Genomic DNA, 21,335 nt, shown 5'->3' with positions numbered 1-21,335 from the left:
ATCACTTCATGACAAACAAAAGGAGGAAAAGTGGAAACAGTGGCAGATTTTATTTTCTTGGGCTCCAAAATCCCTGTGGACAATGACTACAGCCATGAAATTAAATGATGCGTGGTCCTAGAAGATAAGATATGACAAACCTAGACAGTGTATTAAAAAGCAGAAACATCACTTTGCCAACAAATGTCCGTCTAGTCAAAGCTATGATTTTTTTTCAGTAGTCATGTACAGATGTAAGAGTTGGACCATAAAAAAAGCCAAGCACCCAAGAATTGATGCTTTCAAACTGTGGTGCTGGAAAATTCTCTTGAGAATCCCTTGGACAGCAAGGAGATCAAACCAGTCAATCTTAAAGGAAATCAACCCTGAATATTCATTGGAAGGACTAACGCTGAAGCTCTAATACTTTGGCTACCTGATGTGAAGAGCCGATTCATTGGAAAAGACCCTGATGCTGGAGAAGACTGGGGGCAGGAGGAGAAGGGGGAGACCGAGGATGAGATGGTTGCATGCCATCACCAACTCAAGGGACATGAGTTTGAGCAGATTCTGGGAGATAGTGAAAGACAGGGAAGCCTGGCATGCTGCAGCCAAGGGGGTCGCAAAGAGTCGGACATGACTTAGTGACTAAACAGTAACAACTTTTATATACACATATTTGCATGGCAGAGATTGCTAGCTGCCTAACCCACTTGCTATTTAATAACAGAACTATGATCTTGGCTTCCCCAATGGTTCAGCAGTAAAGAATCTGCCTCTAATACAGGAGATGCAGGTTTGATCCCTGAATTGGGACTATCCCCTGGAAAAGCATATGGCAACCCACTCCAGTTTCTTGCCTGAAAAATCCCATGGACAGAGGAGCCTAGCGGACTATAGTCCAAAGGGTTGCAAAGAGTCCATCATGACTCAGTGATTGAGTGTACACACAAAGCAATGAATTCAGCCAAAAGACTACAATTTCCAGAACCTCTTGCAGCTAATCACAGTGTTATTACTGAATTCTAGTCAACAAGATGTACTCAGAAGTGAATGCACATAAGACAGCCTTCCTTCCATGTCTGGTCCAGGATGTGGATAGAATGGTTGGCACTGTGCCGCCATCTTGGACCAGGAGGTGACCTTGAGGGTGGAGATGATGGACGGAAGATTGCAATCTGGTGCCCAGATCCATGACCAAATCCTGGAGCCAGTATGCCAGCCCTGAATGCCTGCCTCCAGACTTTCCATATGGAAGAAAGAAATTTTTAATTCATTTAAGCTATTTTTATTTGTGGTTACCCTATCTTAAGCAGGCAAATCTAATCCTATGTGACACAGTAGGCAAATCCAATTAGTCTGCAAAGATAAATAATTTCAATGATCATCTCTGGGGAAAGGAAGCGAGGCATGCAGTCACAGAGAGAAAGTCCAGGGAAAATAGAGCGCTCTCATATTTGATTCTTTAGAATTCATTCATGTATTTGTGCATCTAAAAACTGATTCTAAAATAAAAGGGAGGGACTTCCCTGGTAGTCCAGTGGTTAAGAATCTGCCTTCAAATGCAGGGAATGTGGGTTTCAATCCCTGGTCAGGGAACTAAGATCCCACATGCCCAGGAGCAACTAAGCCTGTGCCACAATTACTGAAGTCTGAGCACTGCAGCAAAGAGCCCCGTGCACCACAACAAATACCCACCACAGCCAAAACAATAAATAAACAGGAAACATTCATGTTAAGAAGAGAGTCTGATGAAGCAGCAGCTAGCAGGGCTCAGGGCTCAGATGCCCCAGAGCTGCTTTACCATGCGGGCCCACTGCAATCACAGAAGGGCTGGGCCATCACAGCAACCACACCCCCATAGTACTCTTACCTGGACTGCAGCTGGGCACCCGCACCAGAGACATTTCACCTGTGGACTGGCCATCAGAAACCATCCAGCAGGCAATATGCCTGGTTCCCTCCCAATAAAAATGAATCCCAGCCAAGATATTCAGGGGCTTCTGTAATTGTTGAGTCATCAGACTCTAACAAGAGTTAGGTTAGAAGATTTGTATTGTCAGAAAACTGTTTTATCTTTCAAGATCAGTTTTTCTAAGTCAGGAGGAGACATGGGGATGTAACACAGATGATGCTGTTTCGCATTCTCCCACGTGATGAATGACACCATACAGTTCCATCCGTGTCAGTAAAGAGCCCAGGATAAAAGCATGACTTAAAGTTCTGCTGGTCCCCCAACAGAGAGACAGGAAACTAATTAGCCAGGGGTAGGAGGACATCGGAGAAGGCAATGGCACCCCACTCCGGTACTCTTGCCTGGAAAATCCCATGGATGGAGGAGCCTGGTGGGCTACAGTCCATGGGGTCACTAAGAGTCGGACATGACTAAGCGACTTCACTTTCACTTTTCACTTTCATGCATTGGAGAAGGAAATGGCAACCCATTCCAGTGTTCTAGCCTTGAGAATCCCAGGGATTGGGGAGCCTGGTGGGCTGCCGTCTATGAGGTCACACAGAGTCGTACACGACTGAAGCGACTTAGCAGCAGCAGTAGCAGCAGGAGGACATGGGGCACATCACTCAGATTTCAAGTCCATATTCAATTCACATTCACCAGCATCACATTTTTACCAAGATGAGCAAGAACTCCCAGATAGATCAAAACAGAGCAAAACTGGAGAGCAACAATAGATATATCCTCATGTACTCCCAGACTTGGCCAAACCCCAACTCTAAATAGCTCAACCATCAGCTTAGTGAAGTAAAGTGAAGCCTGGCCTGGGCAGGTGGGTATCACTCTACATCAGCATGGTGGTGGTGGTTTAGTCACTAAGTGTCTGACTCTTGCGACCCCATTGACTGTAGCCTGCTAGGCTCCTCTGTCCACAAGATTCTTTAGGCAAGAATACTGGAGTGCGTTGCCGTTTTCTTCTCCAGGGGATATTCCTGACCCAGGGCTTGAACCCGGGTCTCCTGCATTGCAGGCAGATTCTTTACTAACTGAGCTACAAGGGAAGCCCCCACATCAGCATCCTTCACTTCAAATAAGCCTTTGGCCAGCCCCAGCAATTCTGCTGTTTAGAGTAACAGGTCTTCAGTTCAGTTCAGTTCAGTCTCTCAATTGTGTCCAACTCTTTGCGATCACGTGGACTGCAGCACGCCAGGCTTCCCTGTCCTTCACTATCTCCCAGAGTTTGATCAAACTAATGTCCATTGAGTCAGTGATGCCATCCAACCATTTTACCCTCTGTCATTCCCTTCTCCTCCCGTCTTCAATCTTTCCCAGCATCAGGGTCTTTCTTCGCATCATCAAGTCAGTTATTTGCATCAGGTGGCCAAAGCACTGGAGTTTCAGCTTCAGCATCAGTCCTGCCAATGAATATTCAGGACTGATATCCTTTAGGATGGACTGGTTGGATCCCCTTGCAGTCCAAGGGACCCTCAAGAGTCTTCTCCAACACGACAGTTCAAAAGCATCAATTCTTCGGCGCTCAGGTTTCTTCACAGTCCAACTCTCACATCCATACATGACTACTGTAAAAACCATAGCCTTGACTAGATGGGCTTTTGTTGGCAAAGTAATGTCTCTGGTTTTAAATATGCTATCTAGGTTGATCATAACTTTCCAAGGAATAAGCGTCTTTTAATTTCATAGCTGCAATCACCATCTGCAGTGATTTTGGAGCCCAAAAAAATAAAGTCTGACACTGTTTCCACTGTTTCCCCATCCACTTGCCATGAAGTGATGGAACCAGATGCCATGATCTTAAGTATTCTGAATGTTGAGCTTTAAGCCAACTTTTTCACTTTCCTCTTTCACTTTCATCAAGAGGCTCTTTAGTTCCTCTTTGCCCTAAGGGTGGTGTCATCTGCATATCTGAGGTTATTGATATTTCTCCTGGCAATCTTGATTCCAGCTTGTGCTTCATCCAGCCCAGCGTTTCTCTGCATATAAGTTAAATAAGCAGGGTGACAATATACAGCCTTGACGTACTCCTTTTCCTATTTGAAACCAGTCTGTTGTTCCATGTCCAGTTCTAACTGTTGCTTCCTGACCCGCATATAGGTTTCTCAAGAGGTGGATCAGGTGGTCTGGTATTCCCATCTCTTTCAGAATTTTCCAGTTTATTGTGATCCACACAGTCAAAGGCTTTGGCATAGTCAATAAAGCAGAAATAGATGTTTTTCTGGAACTCTCTTGCTTTTTCCATGATCCAGCAGATGTTGGCAATTTGATCTCTGGTTCCTCTGCCTTTTCTAAATCCAGTTGAACATCTGGAAGTTCACGGTTCATGTATTGCTAAAGCCTGGCTTGGAGAATTTTGAGCATTACTTACTAGCATGTGAGATGAGTGCAATTGTGCGGTAGTTTGAGCATTCTTTGGCATTGCCTTTCTTTGGGATTGGAATGAAAACTGACCTTTTCCAGTCCTGTGGCCACTGCTGAGTTTTCCAAATTTGCTGGCATATTGAGTGCAGCACTTTCACAGCATCATCTTTCAGGATTTGAAATAGCTCAGCTGGAATTCCATCACCTCCACTAGCTTTGTTCGTAGTGATGCTTTCTAAGGCCCACTTGCCTTCACATTCCAGGATGTCTGGCTCTAGGTCAGTGATCACACCATCGTGATTATCTCAGTCGGGAAGATCTTTTTTGTACAGTTCTTCTGTGTATTCTTGCCACCTCTTCTTAATATCTTCTGCTTCTGTTAGGTCCCTACCATTTCTGTCCTTTATCAAGCCCATCTTTGCATGAAATGTTCCCTTAGTATCTCTAATTTTCTTGAAGAGATCTCTAGTCTTCCCCATTCTGTTGTTTTCCTCTATTTCTTTGCATTGATCGCTGAGGAAGGCTTTCTTATCTCTCCTTGCTAATCTTTGGAACTCTGCATTCAGATGCTTATACCTTTCCTTTTCTCCTTTGCTTGTTCATAGATCCCATGAAAAAACAGAGTTTGAAATTCAACTGTTAGAATCACCTATTTTTTTTTAATTTATTTATTTTTGGCTCCGTTGGATCTTCATTGCTGTTCATGGGCTTTCTCTAGCAGCCGAGAGCAGGGTCTGTTTTTGAGCTGCAGAGCACATGTTCTAGGCCCACGGGGTTCAGTAGTTGCTGCATGTGGGCTTGGTTACTCTGCGGCGTGTGGGATCTTCCTGGACCAGGGACCGAACCTGTGTCCCCTGCATTGGCAGGCAGATTCTTTACCAATGGACTACCAGGGAAGCCCCATCACCCATGTATTTTTATTTGCAAAAATAAATTCTGAAGGCAGATAGTCTTTCAGACATGTAACAACCAAGTAGTCTGTATCTGTTAGCTGTCTTGGTCCTTTCAGGCTGCTATAACAAAATCCCACATACTGGGCGGCTTACAGAAATATTTTTCTCCCAATTCTGGAGGCTGGAAGTCTAAGATCAGGTGCCAGCATGACCAAGTGAGGATCATAAACTCATTCTATCTTGACATGGCAGAAGGGGCTAGGGAGCTCTGTGGGTTTTCCTTGAGAAGGCCACTAATGCCATGCTTGAAGCCTCAGCCCTCATGACCTAATCACCTCCTAAAGGCTCCACTTCCTAACACCATCACTTGGGGGTTAGGATTTCAACATATGAATTTTGGAGGGACATAAACTTATAGACCATAGCACTAGCCAATATTCATATGTGGCAATTTTAACTAAAATTAAATAAAATGAACTGGACTTCCCTGGTGGTCCAGAGGTTAAGAATCTGCCTGACAACGCAGGGGAGACAGGTTCAATCCCTGGTCTAGGAAGATTCCATATGCCATAGGGCAACTAAGGCCATGAGCCCTAACTACTGGAGCCCACGCTCCCTAAAGCCCACGCTCTGCAACAAGAGAAGTCACTACAATAAGCAGCCCAGGAACCACAGCTAGAGAGAGCCCATGTGCAGTCAGACAGATGCAGTACAGCCGAAAATAAAGTTTTAAATATAAAAAATCAACTATCCAGTTCCTCAGTTGCACCAACCACATTTCATACTGGACAGTCCAGAGAGACCATTTCCATCATCTTACAAAGGGCTATTGGACCTTGCTGATCCAAACTACTGGAAGCAGGGAGGGTTTATGAGGTTGCGATTCTGTTTGATTTTCTTTGTAAATAGATAATTTGGATTTAATTAGAAAAGATCAGTCAACTTATGGTCTGTATACAAATTTGGTGAATGATATTCTTCAACAAACATGTTAACAAATGCCATTTTACTTACATGTAAAAGCAGTTTCAAAGTTACCGGTCTACAATCCTAGGAAGGTAACTATTCAACCCAACACTATTACCCGAAAGTTCTTGGTACTCCACTTTTCTTTTTGCTTGCACTTCAGGACGTGTGGGATCCAGTTCCCTGACCAGGGATTGGACCCATGCACCCTGCGTTGGAAACACAGTCGTAACTACTGGGCCACCAGGGAAGTCCCCTAAGTGAACAAGCAGAAGTGCGGCTTTATATTAAGAAGATAATCAGAGAGATTTAACTCAAATTTGATGTTTCTCAGTTTGCCGATATTCTCTATCCTTTTCCTTTAGGTCACTAAATAGAAAGATAGAGAATAACCCTAACTTGAAACTCCTGTGTCTACAGCACCTTGACTTCGTGCTTCTCATCCCATTCCAAGGAGCTTTTTGTGTCTAGTTTTAACTGCAACTTTAAGCAAAACTCTCTTGGGGGGTTTAAAATAGCTTTGTTTCAAAGCTGTGAGGGGAAAGAAACATGGCAATTACAAGGCCAGGGTGGCAGGAATGCAAAGAGGAGGAGATGGTTGAGCTAAAATGGGAGAAATAGTCCTGGAGAGGTCTGTCTTTAATCTAAGGAGCAGTTGGAGGGCCCTGGAGGATTGTAAGAGTACAAGGAAGAATGTGGAAGCAGGAAAAAGTTAATCAAATTTGAGTTTTCAAAAGATGACTCTGGTTGCCTGCTGAGGAAAATTATGAAGAACAGTGTGGGAGGATGCGGGAGAAAATGCAGACAGAGCTCTCAGGAGAATAACACAGTGGAGGGCAGGCTGTGAGGCACCAGCCAGAGGGTCACTCCATCCCCCATGTTAAAAATAAGACACCATCCTGACAAATACAGAAGTAGTTATAGGGAAACAAGGCAGAGTATTTAGAAGTTCAACAATCCCACAAAATCTGGACTGTAATATTTAAAGTAATTTATAACTTGAAGGAGAATGCTTGCTTAACAAGCAAGCCAACTCCTATCAGAATTCCACAACAAAAAATGTATTATTCACCTTGAAATTTTAATCCCAGTGGAAATGGAACGACTTTCCCCTAAAATATTAAACCCAGTCTACTTTTATTGTCTATACTCTACTCTTCCCTCTTTTAAAGAACCCTATGGAAATGTCCTTTAAGAAAAAGAGAAGAATAAGTCTGGGCCATGTATTGATATAATCCTGAGATTCTTGGCAGACCACAGGCCAAGTTCAGCCCACTAATATGATTTTTTTTGGGGGGGGGGCCTGAATGATGCTTTAAAAGAAATTAAACTATCTTTTTAAGTCAGAAAATTTTAGGGAGAAACCTAAAATGCTTTTTTCTCCTGAAAAATCAGAACTGGCAACATGAGGGCTTTCTTTCATAAAACAACCATCAACTAGAACTAACTGCAAGCTCATGCTTTCAGACCTGGAACCCCTCTCCAGCTCATTAACATCACCACCCTCATCATCTAGGTATCTGAGTTCACACAGGCTATACACCTCCTTGGCGTTAGCATCAGCAACTATCTCTCGCCCTCTCCTGACCATTCCATGCAACTGCATGGAACTGCCAAGTTATTCCAGCCTCTTGATCGTCTGCAAATAGGTAAGCCACTCAAAACCCAAAATTCTTTATCAATACCAAAACAAAAATTCCTCATCTCCTCCCAGCATCAGATGATATGTATTTAAGAAATGCAAACTGGATTTTGTTTCATAGACCATCATTTGAAAAGTGCTCAAGAATGCCTAACACAAATCTTATTATAGTATAATTTGTGAATGGAATTCAGAATTACTTCACTTACATAAAAAAGCTTTAATTTTTTTCCCAAAAACAGCATATTAAATCATTTTCCACCACATTCCTGAATATGATTAAGGCATGATTATCTTCCTCCTGAAGTTTCTGTGAGCCACACTGAATTTAGCCATCCCAAAGACTGTGAATTCTTGTCATGACATGGTGCTCACAGCAGCCGTCACAGGGGTCAAGACAAAACAAGGGTCTCTTAGTCACTGAGCTACTGCCAAATGCAACACTCCAAGCAGGGAAAGCTGCTGCCTGACAGGGTAGCCCCGATCTACATGCAGATTCTATAACCAACTCCAACCTGATGTGGGCTTCCCTGGTGGCCCAGGTGGTGAAGAATTCACCTGCGATGCAGGAGACCTGGGTTGGAAAGATCCCCTGGAGGAGGGCATGGCAACCCACTTCAGTATTCTTGCCTAGAGAATCCCCATGGACAGAGAAGCCTGGCAGGCTACAGTCCATGGGGTCACAAAGAGTCAGACATGACTGAGCAACTAAGCACATACAGCATACCAACCTGACGTACTTAACAGCTCTATTTTGAAAGTCATATATTCAACTAAAGAGATTTCTGCTCTATTTTTACCACTATTCTCTTCTCTCTAAAGATAAAATGTGACAAGAGAGCAATGCTTTGATCACACCCTGTAAGTTAATCACCAATTTCCAACTTGCAGCAGCAACAGCCAAAGAATACAGAATGTTAAAACAAATATTTTTCTGCACTGAACTGGAAGTCTAGGGGTAATTGCCAAGTGTCTCTAATCAAAAACTCTTGTGGAAATATGACAAAACCCACAGGTGTGTAAGACCAATCCAAATTAGCAAAAATGGAGAATTATAAATCTTGCATAAATTCTGTTTAATGCATTCCAAGTTTATCATGGGGTCCGAGCAGAGCTCTGCTCTATAAAGCACTTAATTAATGTAGAAGAATAAATACTTCAACTACATGTATTTGCTTGTAATGAGTGTACTTTCATCTCTTAAATTTCCAGTTTCCTGGGATTCCCTGAGACCCTAACAGGGGATCTACAAGATCAAAACTAATTTTTAGTAATAGTAAAATATTATGTGCCTTTTTCACTATCATTCACTCCTGAGTATACAGTGGAGTTTTCTAGAGGCCACAAGTTGAGTGATACTTCCACAGACCAAATGCAAAAGCAGACAGGAGAATCCAGTTTCATTCTATTAAGCCAGGCTTTAAGGAAATTTGCAAAAATGTGGAAAAACACCACTCTTCTCACTAATTTTTCCTTTTTTATTGTGGCCATGCCACAGCGCTTATAGGATCTCAGTTCCCCAACCAGGGACTGAAGCCAGGCCCTGGCAATGAAAGCCCAGAATCCTAACAGGTAGGCCATCTGTAGGATGTAGGATGTACAGTAGGAACTGTACTTTTTGTTGTTGTTTTAGAAAATATATTTATTTCTTATAAAACTATTGCTTAACATTAACATGTCCTGGGTTGATTACCGTTTCTTTTAAATGAATTAACATTGTAAAATTTTCTTACATGGAATGCTATCAAAATCAAGAAGTTTAGGTAGGAATTTCCCTAACTATGCAGTTTACAAGAAACAGAAATGGATGAATGAGAGAGAGCACTGAAATGTGCAAGAATAACAATAATAATAAAACAGAAAAATAAATCATAAAAAAAAGATAAACATTTTTTTTTTGCTCTGCCCAGGTATCAAAACTGTTCCCCTGTGGAAGCACAGAGTCTTAACCACTGGACCATCAAGGAAGTCCCCTCAAAAAAATATTTTAAAATTTTCTCAGCTTTAGTTTCTAATAAGGTCAATATCAATAGATATAATCACATAAACAAAAAGCTCTATGGCGTTCTCAATAATTTTTAAAGGATAAAGAGGTCCTCTCAGACCAAAGAGTCTGAGAACCACTGTTTTAAACACCAGTTCTCCTGCTGCTTCCTAGGTTAAGCAAGTGCTCAGAAAACTGAGTCATTAAGAATGTGAGAGTTGAACCATAAAGAAGGCAGAGCACCAATGAATTGATGCTTTTGAATTGTGGAGTTAGAGAAGACTTGAGAGTCCCTTGGACAGCAAGGCGATCAAACCAGTCAATCCTAAAGGAAATCAGTCCAGAATATTCACTGGAAGGACTGATGCTGAAGCTGAAACTCCAATGCTTTGGCCACCTGATGCAAAGAGCCAACTCACTGGAAAAGACCCTAATGCTGGGAAAGATTGAAGGCAGGAGGAGAAGGGGACGGGGACGACAGAGGATGAGGTGGTTGGATGGCATCACCGACTCGACGGACATAAGTTTGAGCAAACTCTAAGAGATAGTGTATGAAGGGGAGCCTGGCATGCCGCAGTCCATGAGTTGCAAAGAGTTGGATATGACTTAATGACTGAACAAAAACAGAAAACTGGTTTTACCCTAAATAATCCTTTTTACATCACTAATGAAAAGCTGGGGTCAGATGTTCAGAGTTTGGTCCTGAACGCCCTAGCAAGCCCAGCACCCACCTCCACTCCCCAAATCCACAACCTTCAGTTTTTCAGCTGAGGAATACCATTCTATCCCACTTGCTAAAGACCATGCTTTAGAGTGATCATAACAATCACAGCCCATCAGGTTTTAAGATTTGATGGACTTACCCTTTGCCAGGCATGCAGCCTTCCCCCATCCCATTCACAAATTAGTAACAAGTGTCAGTAACAGCACCTGGGGTTGGGTGGGCCCTCGTTAATCCTTAGTGATGATGGTGGTGATGTTGCTGGTGACGGTTGCCTGACAATAATCCTGTGAGGGATGTACTGGTTATATTTTCCATTTACAGATAAGGAAACTGAGGCACAGAAATGTCACCTGCTCAAGTTCACACAGGTAATAAGTGGCAGAGCTGGGAATCCAACCCAATTCTACCTACATCTCAAGTCCATGGGCCAAACACCTGCCTCGCTGTACACCAGAGGTTCTCATGCTTCACCATGCGGATGAGTCATCTCAAGTCCCTGTTAAATGCAGACTCCGATACGAGAGTTTGGGGTGGGACCTGGGATTCTGCATTTCTAACAGGTGCAAAAGCAGTACCCAAGCAGCTGGACCTCAAGCCACAATTTAGAAGACTGTATACCTCCTCTCATGGGCATCTGGTACCATTTTTTATTTCTGTGTTCATTTTCCTCATGTACACTCAAATATGCTTATACTAAAGTAATTTTCATCCATGTCCCATTCAACAATAGTCCCTAAACTTCATTCAACTTTTATTTTGTATGTTAGTCACTGATGCCTGCAAACTACTTTTATTTTTTTTATTGAAGTATAGTTGATTCACAATGGTGTGTTAGTTTCAGGTGTATAAAGTGATTGTTTTATGTATACATATTATATATATATATAAATCTTTTTCAGATTCTTTCTCCTATAGGTTATTACAAAATACTGAGTACAGTTCCCTGCGCTATACAGCAGGTCCTTGTTGGTGTATCTGCTAATCCTCAACTCCTAGTTTATCCCCCCTCCCATTCCCCTTTGGTAGCCATAAGTTTGTTTTCTATGCCTTGAGTCTATTTCTGTTTTGTAAATAAGTTCATTTATATCATTTTTTAAAAATTCCACACGTAAGTGATATCATATGGTATGTGTCTTTGACTGACGTCACTGAGTATGATAATCTCTAGGTCCATCCCTGTTGCTACAAATGGGGACAAAAAAACAACTACCTTTAGAACAAATAAATGCACTCCTTTCTTCACCAACTGACAGCGTTTTGAGCTGTCCACAGAGGGCAGTGTCTACCCATCAGTGGTTCAGGTTAGGCAGCAAGCTTGGTAGAGTTGTGGAATTGAGTGATTACATGAATGTATTGAAAATGAATGGGAAAATGAAAAATTAAATTGCAGAAGCATAAGTGGCCAGAAGCATAAGTCCCAAATATAACACCATTGATAGAGCAATAGCCATAATTAAGTATGCCAAAATGAAATAAAGAGGAAAACAATTTGGCCTTAGTAAAAGCTTTATGACAATCAACTGTGTTTGTTTATGAAAGACAAGAAAACTAAGAACTTGTCTGATGCCAATAAATAGATCAAGTATTAATGCTAAAGCCAAGTTACTATTAGGTATTTTATAATATTTATTAATTGTACCTTGAACCGAGTTCAGCCTCATCTTCCCCATGGTCACCTCCTCACAAACACTTCTGGAAAAAAAGTCTTTTAAGCAATGGTATTGCACATAGCACACAGAAAGAAAGACTGGATTCATGTATGATGGAATCTAGTAGGATCCCCTGGAGAAGGCAATGGCAACCCACTCCAGTGTTCTTGCCTGGAGAATCCCAGGGACAGGGGACCCTGGTGGGCTGCAGTCCATGGGGTCACTGAGAGTCAGACACGACTGAGCGACTTCATTTTCACTTTTCACTTTCATGCATTGGAGAAGGCAATGGCAACCCACTCCAGTGTTCTTGCCTGGAGAATCCCAGGGATGGGGGAGCTCTCTATGGTGGGCTGCTCTCTATGGGGTCGCACAGAGTTGGACATGACTAAAGTGACTTAGCAGCAGCAGCAGCAGTAGATCTCATTTGAAATCAAAAACACATATGTCATTTATTTGTAAATCTGTAAAGACATCTATGGAAAGGTGTTCACCAAACCATTGAATTACTTTCACATGAAGCAGGCTGCTGTTGAGAGGGGACTCCAATGAGGAAATATCTAGGTTCTGGTCCATATGAAGGTAGAAATAACCACCTTGTATGAGAAAGAGAGATGGTGCTTATTAACATTTGCTCCATTCACCAGGAACTCCTTTGACAACTCATTACCTACTATTAAAGTTATCAGAAAGAAAGCCTATTTTGGAGACAAGTTGGTGCACTGGAGCACAAATGCTAAAGTCAGACTACCTGGGTTCAATTTCAGGCCTATCACTCACTAGCCACGTAATTTTTGAATCCATTACTCCTTGAAATGGAATGCTTACGCTAGTCAGAATGGCCACCATCAAAAAATATACAAACAATAAATGCTGGAGAGGGTGTGGAGAAAAGGGAAGCCTCTTGTACTGTGGGTGGGAATGCAAATTGACATAGAGAACAGTATGGAGATTCCTTAAAAAACAAGGAATAAAATTACCATATGACCCAACAATCCTACTACTGGGCATATACCCTGAGGAAACCATAAGTGAAAAAGACACATGGACCCCAAAGTTCATCACAGCACTATTTACAATAGCAAGGACATGGAGCAAGCTAGCTGTCCACTGACAGATGAATGGATAAAGAAACTGTGGCACATATACACAATGGAATATTACTCTGCCATAAAAAGAGTGCATTTGACTCAGTTCTAATAAGGTAGATACACCTAGAGCCTTTTATACAGAGTAAAGTAAGTCAGAAAGACAAATATGTACTAACACATACATCATGGGAAATAGAGGGGGAAACAGTGGAAACGGTGTCAGAATTTATTTTTTGGGGCTCCAAAATCACTGCAGATGGTGACTGCAGCCATGAAATTAAAAGAGGCTTACTCCTTGGAAGAAAAGTTATGACCAACTTAGACAGCATATTCAAAAGCAGAGACATTACTTTTCCAACAAAGGTCTGTCTAGTCAAGCCTATGGTATTTCCAGTGGTCATGTATGGATGTGAGAGTTGGACTGTGAAGAAACCTGAGCACCGAAGAATTGATGCTTTTGAACTGTGGTGTTGGAGAAGACTCTTGAGAGTCCCTTGGACTGCAAGGAGATCCAACCAGTCCAACCTGAAGGAGATCAGCCCTGGGATTTCTTTCGAGGGAATGATGCTCAAGCTGAAACTCCAGTACTTTGGCCACCTCATGCGAAGAGTTGACTCATTGGAAAAGACTGTGATGCCGGGAGGGATTGGGGGTAGGAGGAGAAGGGGACGACAGAGGATGAGATGGCTGGATGGCATCACTGACTCGATGGATGTGAGTCTGAGTGAACTCTGGGAGTTGGTGATGGACAGGGAGGCCTGGAGTGCTGTGATTCATGGGGTCGCAAAGAGTTGGACACAACTGAGCAACTGAACTGAACTTATAGAATCTAGAAAGCTGGTACTGATGACCAGATATTGATGAGCCTGTTTGCAGGGCAGCATTGGAGACACAGACATAGAGTACAGACTTGTGGACACAGTGGGGGAAGGACAGAGTGGGATGAAGTGAGAAAGCAGCACTGAAACATACCTATTACCATATGTAAAACAGACAGCCAGTGGGCATTTGCTGTATGACTCAGGGAGTTCAAACCAGTGCTCTGTGACAACCTAGAGGGGTCGGGTGGGGTGAGAGGGAGGTTCAAGAGGGAGGGGATAGAAGTATACCTATGGCTAATTCATGTCGATATATGGCAGAAACCAACACGATAAATTGCTGTAAAGCAATTATCCTCCAATTAAAAATAATTTTTAAAAAGAAAAAACAAATTATAAATAATAAAATACTGCAGGAAAAAAAAACGATTGGGTGAGATGAGACCTTGAAACAGATGCTATAAAGAATTCAAAGACCCAAGCTGATTCAGTTATCCAGGAGGTCCCTGTACCCATACAACACAGGAAATACACACTTCGGTAGCAAGATTTAAAGCCGATTCACTGATCTCTACAGTCCACAGAGTTGCAGAGAGTCAGACTCGACTGAAGCAACTGAGTACAGCACACACAGCCTAGCACACTGATCTCCAGTGTCGTTTGGAATTTATGCACAAGGATAGCTCTTTCTGGAGAGAGAAAAAAAAAAAAGGCTGGTTCTGGGTGAAGAATCTACCCAAGGATTTTGGAAGAACTTGACTTGTATCAGTGACATTAGATCTAAGGATGCCCCTTTTCCCCCAGTTGTACTCTCTTCTGCACAAACACACAAGAGAATGTTCAACTACCATTTTAAAGATGCAGATCAGGTAATAACAGACAGTGGCATATGAGATGATATAAAAAGAAAAGGCAAATTAGCAATAGCATCCAGCAGGATCCTTTCAAAATTATATATGTGTGTACCAGAGGACACAAGCATATAATTATATCACATTTATGTTTAAGAGTAATAAAGGCCTTTCTTTCCCACCAAAATATATGTGTGTGTGTTTGTAGAAAATGTATTTGAAAATATGTATAGAGAGATACCTGGGAAGTATCATAGTTCACCTTTCTATGCAGCATTCCCTCAGAACCCCAGGAACACTCCTGCCTCTGAGCTTTTAAACTCTTTTCTAGACTCTGTCAGTGACTTATATCTCCTAGCGCAGGATTCCCAACCTCCAGGCAGAGGACCTCCTATCAGATCAGCAGTAGCATTCAAGAAGAAATAAACCGAACAATAAATGTGATGGGCTTGAGTCATCCCCAAACCATCCCCCGCCCACTCTCAGTCCATGGAAAAACTGTCTTTCACAAAATCAGTCCCTGGTGCCAAAAAGGCTGGGGCCCACTGCCCTGGAGTTTCAGGGAGGCACCCCAAGGGCCACAGCAGTAAATGAGGGGAGGGCCTCAGAAGACAGGACCATGATTCCACCCAACACTTGCTTCACACAGGACAGCATTTTTTGGTTTTTTGGTTTTTTTCTGTCATGTGGCTTGGCTTGTGGGATCTTAGTTCCCTGACCAGGAATTGAACCCAGGACCTCAGCAGTGAGAGTACAGAGTTCTAACACTGGACCACCAAGCAAGTCCCAGGGCAGCTCTCCCTTTGTCACCGTTATTGAGCTTCTGCCTATGATTTCACCTGAAAAGTTGTTTTCCACAGCTAAAGTAAATACAACATCACTGGCCGTAACATTAACTTGGTACTTTCTTTACATTTCCAATGATACAGTCTTATGTAGCATTACAGGAAATGGCACCCCACTCCAGTATTCTTGCCTGGACAATTCCATGGACAGAGGAGCCTGGTGGGCTATAGTGCATGGTGTCTTGAGGAGTCAGACACAACTGAGCGACTAAGCACACTAACATTACAGATGGTCTTTTCACCAAAGTGCATGCTGTTCCCCAGAGCTGTTTCAAAGCCTGGACAGGACCTTCCTATTTCCTTGATTCTCCCACAATTTCTAGACCATCTTTTCACAGCTTCTTGTTGAATGACTGAAGAGTTCTTCCACTAGGACATCCAACTTTAGGGGAAACTGTCAGCTAACCAGCTCCCCAGGTAGTTTTATCAAAGACAGTAACCATTTTTCTAGATTCCATATATATGCTTAGAATACAATATTTATCTTTCTCTTTCTGACTTATTTCACTCTGTATAATAGGTTCTAGGTTCATCCACCTCATTAGAACTGACTCATGATTATTTCTATAATTTAAATCACATGAAATTTAAAATTCAGTCCCTCAGTTGCTCTAACATTTCAAGTGCTCAACAGCCAGATGTGGCTGGCAGCTCCCACACTGGATAGCACAGATACAGAACATGCCCATCGTCACACAAAGCTCTATCGGGTAACACTGATATGGAGGCCACCAAGTTTATTGTTTCATCAAGTGCTCTGAAGAACACTAGCTTGGTAAGATGCTATGCATGCTAAGTCACTTCAGTCGTGTCCAATTCCTTGTGACCCTATGGACTGTGTAGCCCACCAGGCGCCTCTGTCCATAGGATTCTCCAGGCAAAAGTTCCGGAGTGGGTTGCCATGCCCTTCTCCAGGGAATCTTCCCTACCCAGGGATTGCATCTGTGTCTCTTACATCTCCTGCATTGGCAGGCAGATCCTTCACCACTAGAGCCACCTGCAAAGCCAAGATGCTATGATTTGGGCTAGATTAATATGAAAATGTCTGTATCCTAAACCCCCTGCTTTCCATATTAAAGCAGTAATATAATGACTCTCCAAGACTCATGCTCTAGCATCACATAGATCTGAGTTTGAATCCCAGCTCTGCCACTTATTAGCAGTGTAAGTTTGAATAAGTCACTTAACTTTGAACTTCAGTTTATTTGATAAATGGGAACAGAACTCCTTTTTGTATTGTCATGAGAATGAAATGAGATAATCAACATAAAATTTAGCAAAGTGCTTCACAGATACTAAAGTCTCAACAAATGGAAGCTTTGGTTACCATTTTTAAAGTGCAGAGAAATTCTGTTTAATTCTGTTTAGTCCAGCAAGTCCCAAATGTACTACCACCAAACTTTTTTAGACTACGTGGAACTGACAATAATAGCTTTCCAAAAGATGCCTATGCCCTAACCCCAGAAACCTATGACTATTCACCTTACATGACCAAAGGAACTTTGCAGATATGATTAAGGTAAGGATTTGGAGATGGAGAGACTATCATGGATTATTCAGTGGGTACAATGTAATCACAAAAGGTCTTTCATATAAGAAGGAGGCAGAAGGGATAGAATCCAGAGAAGGAGATGTGACGAAGCAGAAGTTACAGAGAGAGAGGTAAAGATGAAAAGGAGCAGGACCCTATGGTCCTTGTCTCCCACGTCCTCCATCTGCCTTTTGTCTGTGGAGAAACTTTAGCCAAAGAGCAAGTTTAATTAGAGAAGTGAGAAACTGCCTAAAAAAGGTAAACAGTCCAACAAGACTAAATAATAACAGTTGAGTCATTAACCACAGTTAAGAACATTTATTTCCTGCTCAAGGGCAATAAATAATATTCTGGGCCATATCCTGTGAGCTGTCTTGCAGATGCTGAAACCCCCCATCAGGTGGAAGACATTAACTACATAATGACCCCAACCTTGCCTCTTTACTGGCTTTTGAGTGGGGAGCAGCTGGACCCCAATTTTGGTTGAAAAGATGCTATGCTGCTGGCTTAGCAGATGAAGGGGCCAGGAGTCAAGAAATGTGAGCAGCCTCTAGACGCCGGAAAAGACAAAGAAATGGATTCTCCCCTAAATCCTCCAGAAGAAATGCAGCCTGCTGACACCTTGATTTTAGGACTTTGGGTCTCCAGGACTGTAAGATGATTTGGGTTACTTTCAGCTGCTATAAATTCATGATAATTTATTACAGAAGCAACAAGAAACTAATACAGAACACCTGAAAACATCTCTCAGCATACTGATTTATGTTCCACTGCAAGGTTGATCTGGTGGAAGAGTTGGAAGCAGAATCAGGAATCCAGGGTCTCTCTTAATCCAGCAACTAACAAGTTCTGAAACTACTAGCAAGTCAAAAGCCTCTGGGATGCTTTAGTGTCTTCTATACAAAATAATGACAATATTACCTGTTCTACCTAATTTTTAAAATGTTTATGAAGGTAAAATTTATAGACATCACAGGAAGCAAACTTGCAAAGTTCAATTTTTCAACTACTGAACAAGGGGGGAAATAATGCACAACTAAATAAATAAATAAAAAGCAAGGTGGAAAAGTTTTAAACTTTTAGAAGAATTTCCTAAACTTTCAACAAGGATTTGCAATGAGGAACTGAAAAGTGTTAAAAAAAAAAAAAAAAGACTTTTTTTTTTTAATGCACTCAGCAGAATAGCTGATTGACAAACATTTTGTACCCAGGTTGAAACATTTGAAATCAAACTCTAATCCTCCTTCCCCTTCATCCTAACACTTTTTCCTGCCAAGATATGGAGTATGATATTTCATTACTGAGGATTTTTTAAAATTAAAAAAAATGTGTTCCTCCTCAAAGTAAACATGAAGGTCAAAGCCTACAGACTGCCTCTTCCATTTTAAAAAGGAGGGCAGAGTCTGGGACTCGGGGATGGCAGTGTACTCTCTTTTCCAATGGGCCCCCAGGAACCTGAGATAGCATGGGATCTCTGAACACTGCATGTTCCATGCCCAGCCCATCTAGTCCTGGGATGTCTGAAATGTGCACGATGATGCCACTCTACCTGCTGGATTCAGTAGTCATGGAAACAGCTCTAGCTGGTGCTGAAGAGAGCATCACACCCACAGTAGCCACTTAGCATGGACAAGAACGTGAAAGAGTAAAATAACAAAATCACTGAATTGAATGTTCACTGGGTGACGTGTGTGTGCATGTGTGCTAAGGGTATGTGAACTCTACCTCTATAAAGCTTTTTAAAAGGAATATGAAAAAATTCACTGTACAAGGTGGATGTGGCAATAAAATTTTGATTTTTTTTTTTAACAACTAGACCTTCCTCTAAATAATGGGATGTGTCATTTAGTAAGAACCCACAGCAAACTGTACCCTACAAAAACAAAATAGCTGTAGCCAGGAATGTGTTCATTGCATTCAAAGCATGATTTTAACCATTCTGTACCCATATGTATGTGTTAGTCCTTTACTTGCTGTTCTCCTAGGACTATGGCCTCTACAAAAAGCAACCTGTCATCTTCACTGCTTGTGAAATCAGTCCCTGAGACAGTTCTCCCTAGGGTCACTTTGGACAATCAGAGCCTCTCATTACAAGAAAAATCAGAGCTTCAGGACTTCCCTGGTGGTCCAGTGGCTAAGACTCCACATGCCCAGTGCAGGGGGCCCAGGTTTGATTCCTGATCAGGACCTAGATCCCACATACTGCAACTAAGACCCAGCACAGCCAAACAAATAAAATATTTTTTTTTTTAAAAATCAGAGCTGCAATTATAATTTCCATTCTAACAATGTAAAAAGCAAACAAAGTCTTGCAAAGAAAAAAAAAACAGATAAAAGGAAATACATCATCATATCAACCACCGCTGTGTTTTACAAGACTGGAAATTTGGTTTCTAGAAAAGAAAGTTTAAGTTCTCCATCAGCTGATACATTACAGCTACCTCCTATGTTCTCACAATCCTCGTGCTTTCCAAAGAGGCTTCCCATCTACATCTACAAATTTTACCCTCCATAAAGTCAAAACACAAGTTATTAACAAAGGGGAAAAAGACACAGCAGGAAGAAGTCCGAAACAGTATGAAGAACAAAAAATAAGAGACTCCTGAATCCTGGTTGCTGCCCAGCTACCGAGAAACCAAGTGACCTAGAACAGGTCACTTACACTTTCTGAGCATCTGCCTCCCCATCTGGAAAACTGTGACCCAGACAATCCAAAAGGGTCCCTGGCAGATCCAACAGTCTCCCTTTGTGGGGAAGGGTTCAGATCGCCTGACTCCCAGTCTGTGGAAGGTAAGATACACAGGATGGCCATCAAGTCTGGAAACATGTGCCAACACATAACAAACGGTTACTACAACGGAATATTACTCAGCCATAAAAAGGAATGAAATTGAGTCAGTTGTAGTGAGGCAGATGCACCTAGAGTCTGTCATACAGAGTGAAGTCAGAAAGAGAAAACCAAATATATTAACACATATATGTGGAATCTAGAAAAATGGTACTGATGAACCTATTTGCAGGGCAGGAATACAGACAGATGTAGAGAACAGACAAGTGGTCGTGGGGAGGGTGAGATGCACTGGGAGATTGGGATTGACATATGTACACCATTATGTGTAAAACACACAGCCAAGGGAAACCTGCTGTGTAGCGCAGGGAGCCCAGCTCAGAGCTCTGTGATGATCTAAAAGGGTGGGATGGAATGGGATGGGGGTGCTGGGAGGGAGGTGATTCATGTTGCTGTACAGCAGAAATCAACACGACGTTGTAAAGCAATTATATTCCAATAAAATAAATGGTTATTGATGTTAAATAAGGTAAGTTGAAGACCTATGTTTCCAGACTTGGTGCCCATTTTGTAACTAACAGCACAATCCATCTGCTTCCGCCATCTTCCCCACGGTGGACTTAAGAGCCACTTAACTAACAGCAGAAACAAGAGGGACAGGGGAGGTGCCGGCTTGTTGGAGCGGTAGCTCAGACCCAGCCAGACCTACCCAGCACTCACATTAGAGATGGAAGGTCACGCAGCTTTGCACCCGCAGTCTGGAACAACACTCCAAGATGCCAGACGAGAAGTAATGGGACACGCCACTCAGGAAGGCCCCACGGCAAAGGATGCTTCACAAAAACCAGGAACTGTGATCCAGAAAGGACCACTGTGAGCGGACCAGAGAGAGGATGCTTCAGCAAGCAAGGTTGTCCTCAAAGAAGGAGCCACCAACCGGTTTACTGACCTTGAGAGTGGGATCGCGGGTGGCAAAGACGCTGTAGACCCCGAGGGCTGAGCTCCCTACTGCCGGTAGAGACGGAACTGAATGCTGTCTAACAAGCCAACCAAAAGCAGCTGGTCAAACCACCCCGCGTGCCCCACTCTGCTCCTCCCAGAGCTTCCTTGCAACATCCAGGGCCTGACAGCCCACAGGTGGAAGGAGGTTATTCTCAGACCCTGCAAGCCAGCCACGTTCACCTCTGATGAGAAGCAGCTGTTCTCTGGCATTTGCTCCTCAGCCAGTATCCCGTAGCACTCTC

The 21,335-nt window shown here is 42.5% G+C and overlaps 1 long non-coding RNA gene across 8 annotated transcripts in view; it reads right to left on the bottom strand.

The window, feature by feature from the left end:
- Window positions 1–21,259, bottom strand: part of LOC129635015 (uncharacterized) — a 107,417-nt gene extending 86,158 nt beyond the window's left edge. For 2 of the 8 annotated variants that reach the window (XR_008706064.1, XR_008706070.1), the window contains exon 1: window positions 20,812–21,254. This is a non-coding gene — a long non-coding RNA (uncharacterized LOC129635015). Of the gene's footprint in view, window positions 1–20,811 lie in introns of all 8 variants that reach the window. The other 6 variants (XR_008706078.1, XR_008706076.1, XR_008706080.1 and 3 more) reach the window with 6 other exon arrangements.
- Window positions 21,260–21,335: the final 76 nt, after the last annotated feature.

This window comes from Bubalus kerabau, chromosome 1 (assembly GCF_029407905.1).
Source record: "Bubalus kerabau isolate K-KA32 ecotype Philippines breed swamp buffalo chromosome 1, PCC_UOA_SB_1v2, whole genome shotgun sequence".
NCBI classification, from domain to species: Eukaryota; Metazoa; Chordata; class Mammalia; order Artiodactyla; family Bovidae; genus Bubalus; species Bubalus kerabau.
Note: the sequence above shows the minus strand (reverse complement) of the source record. Positions and strands in the feature narration are given on the sequence as shown.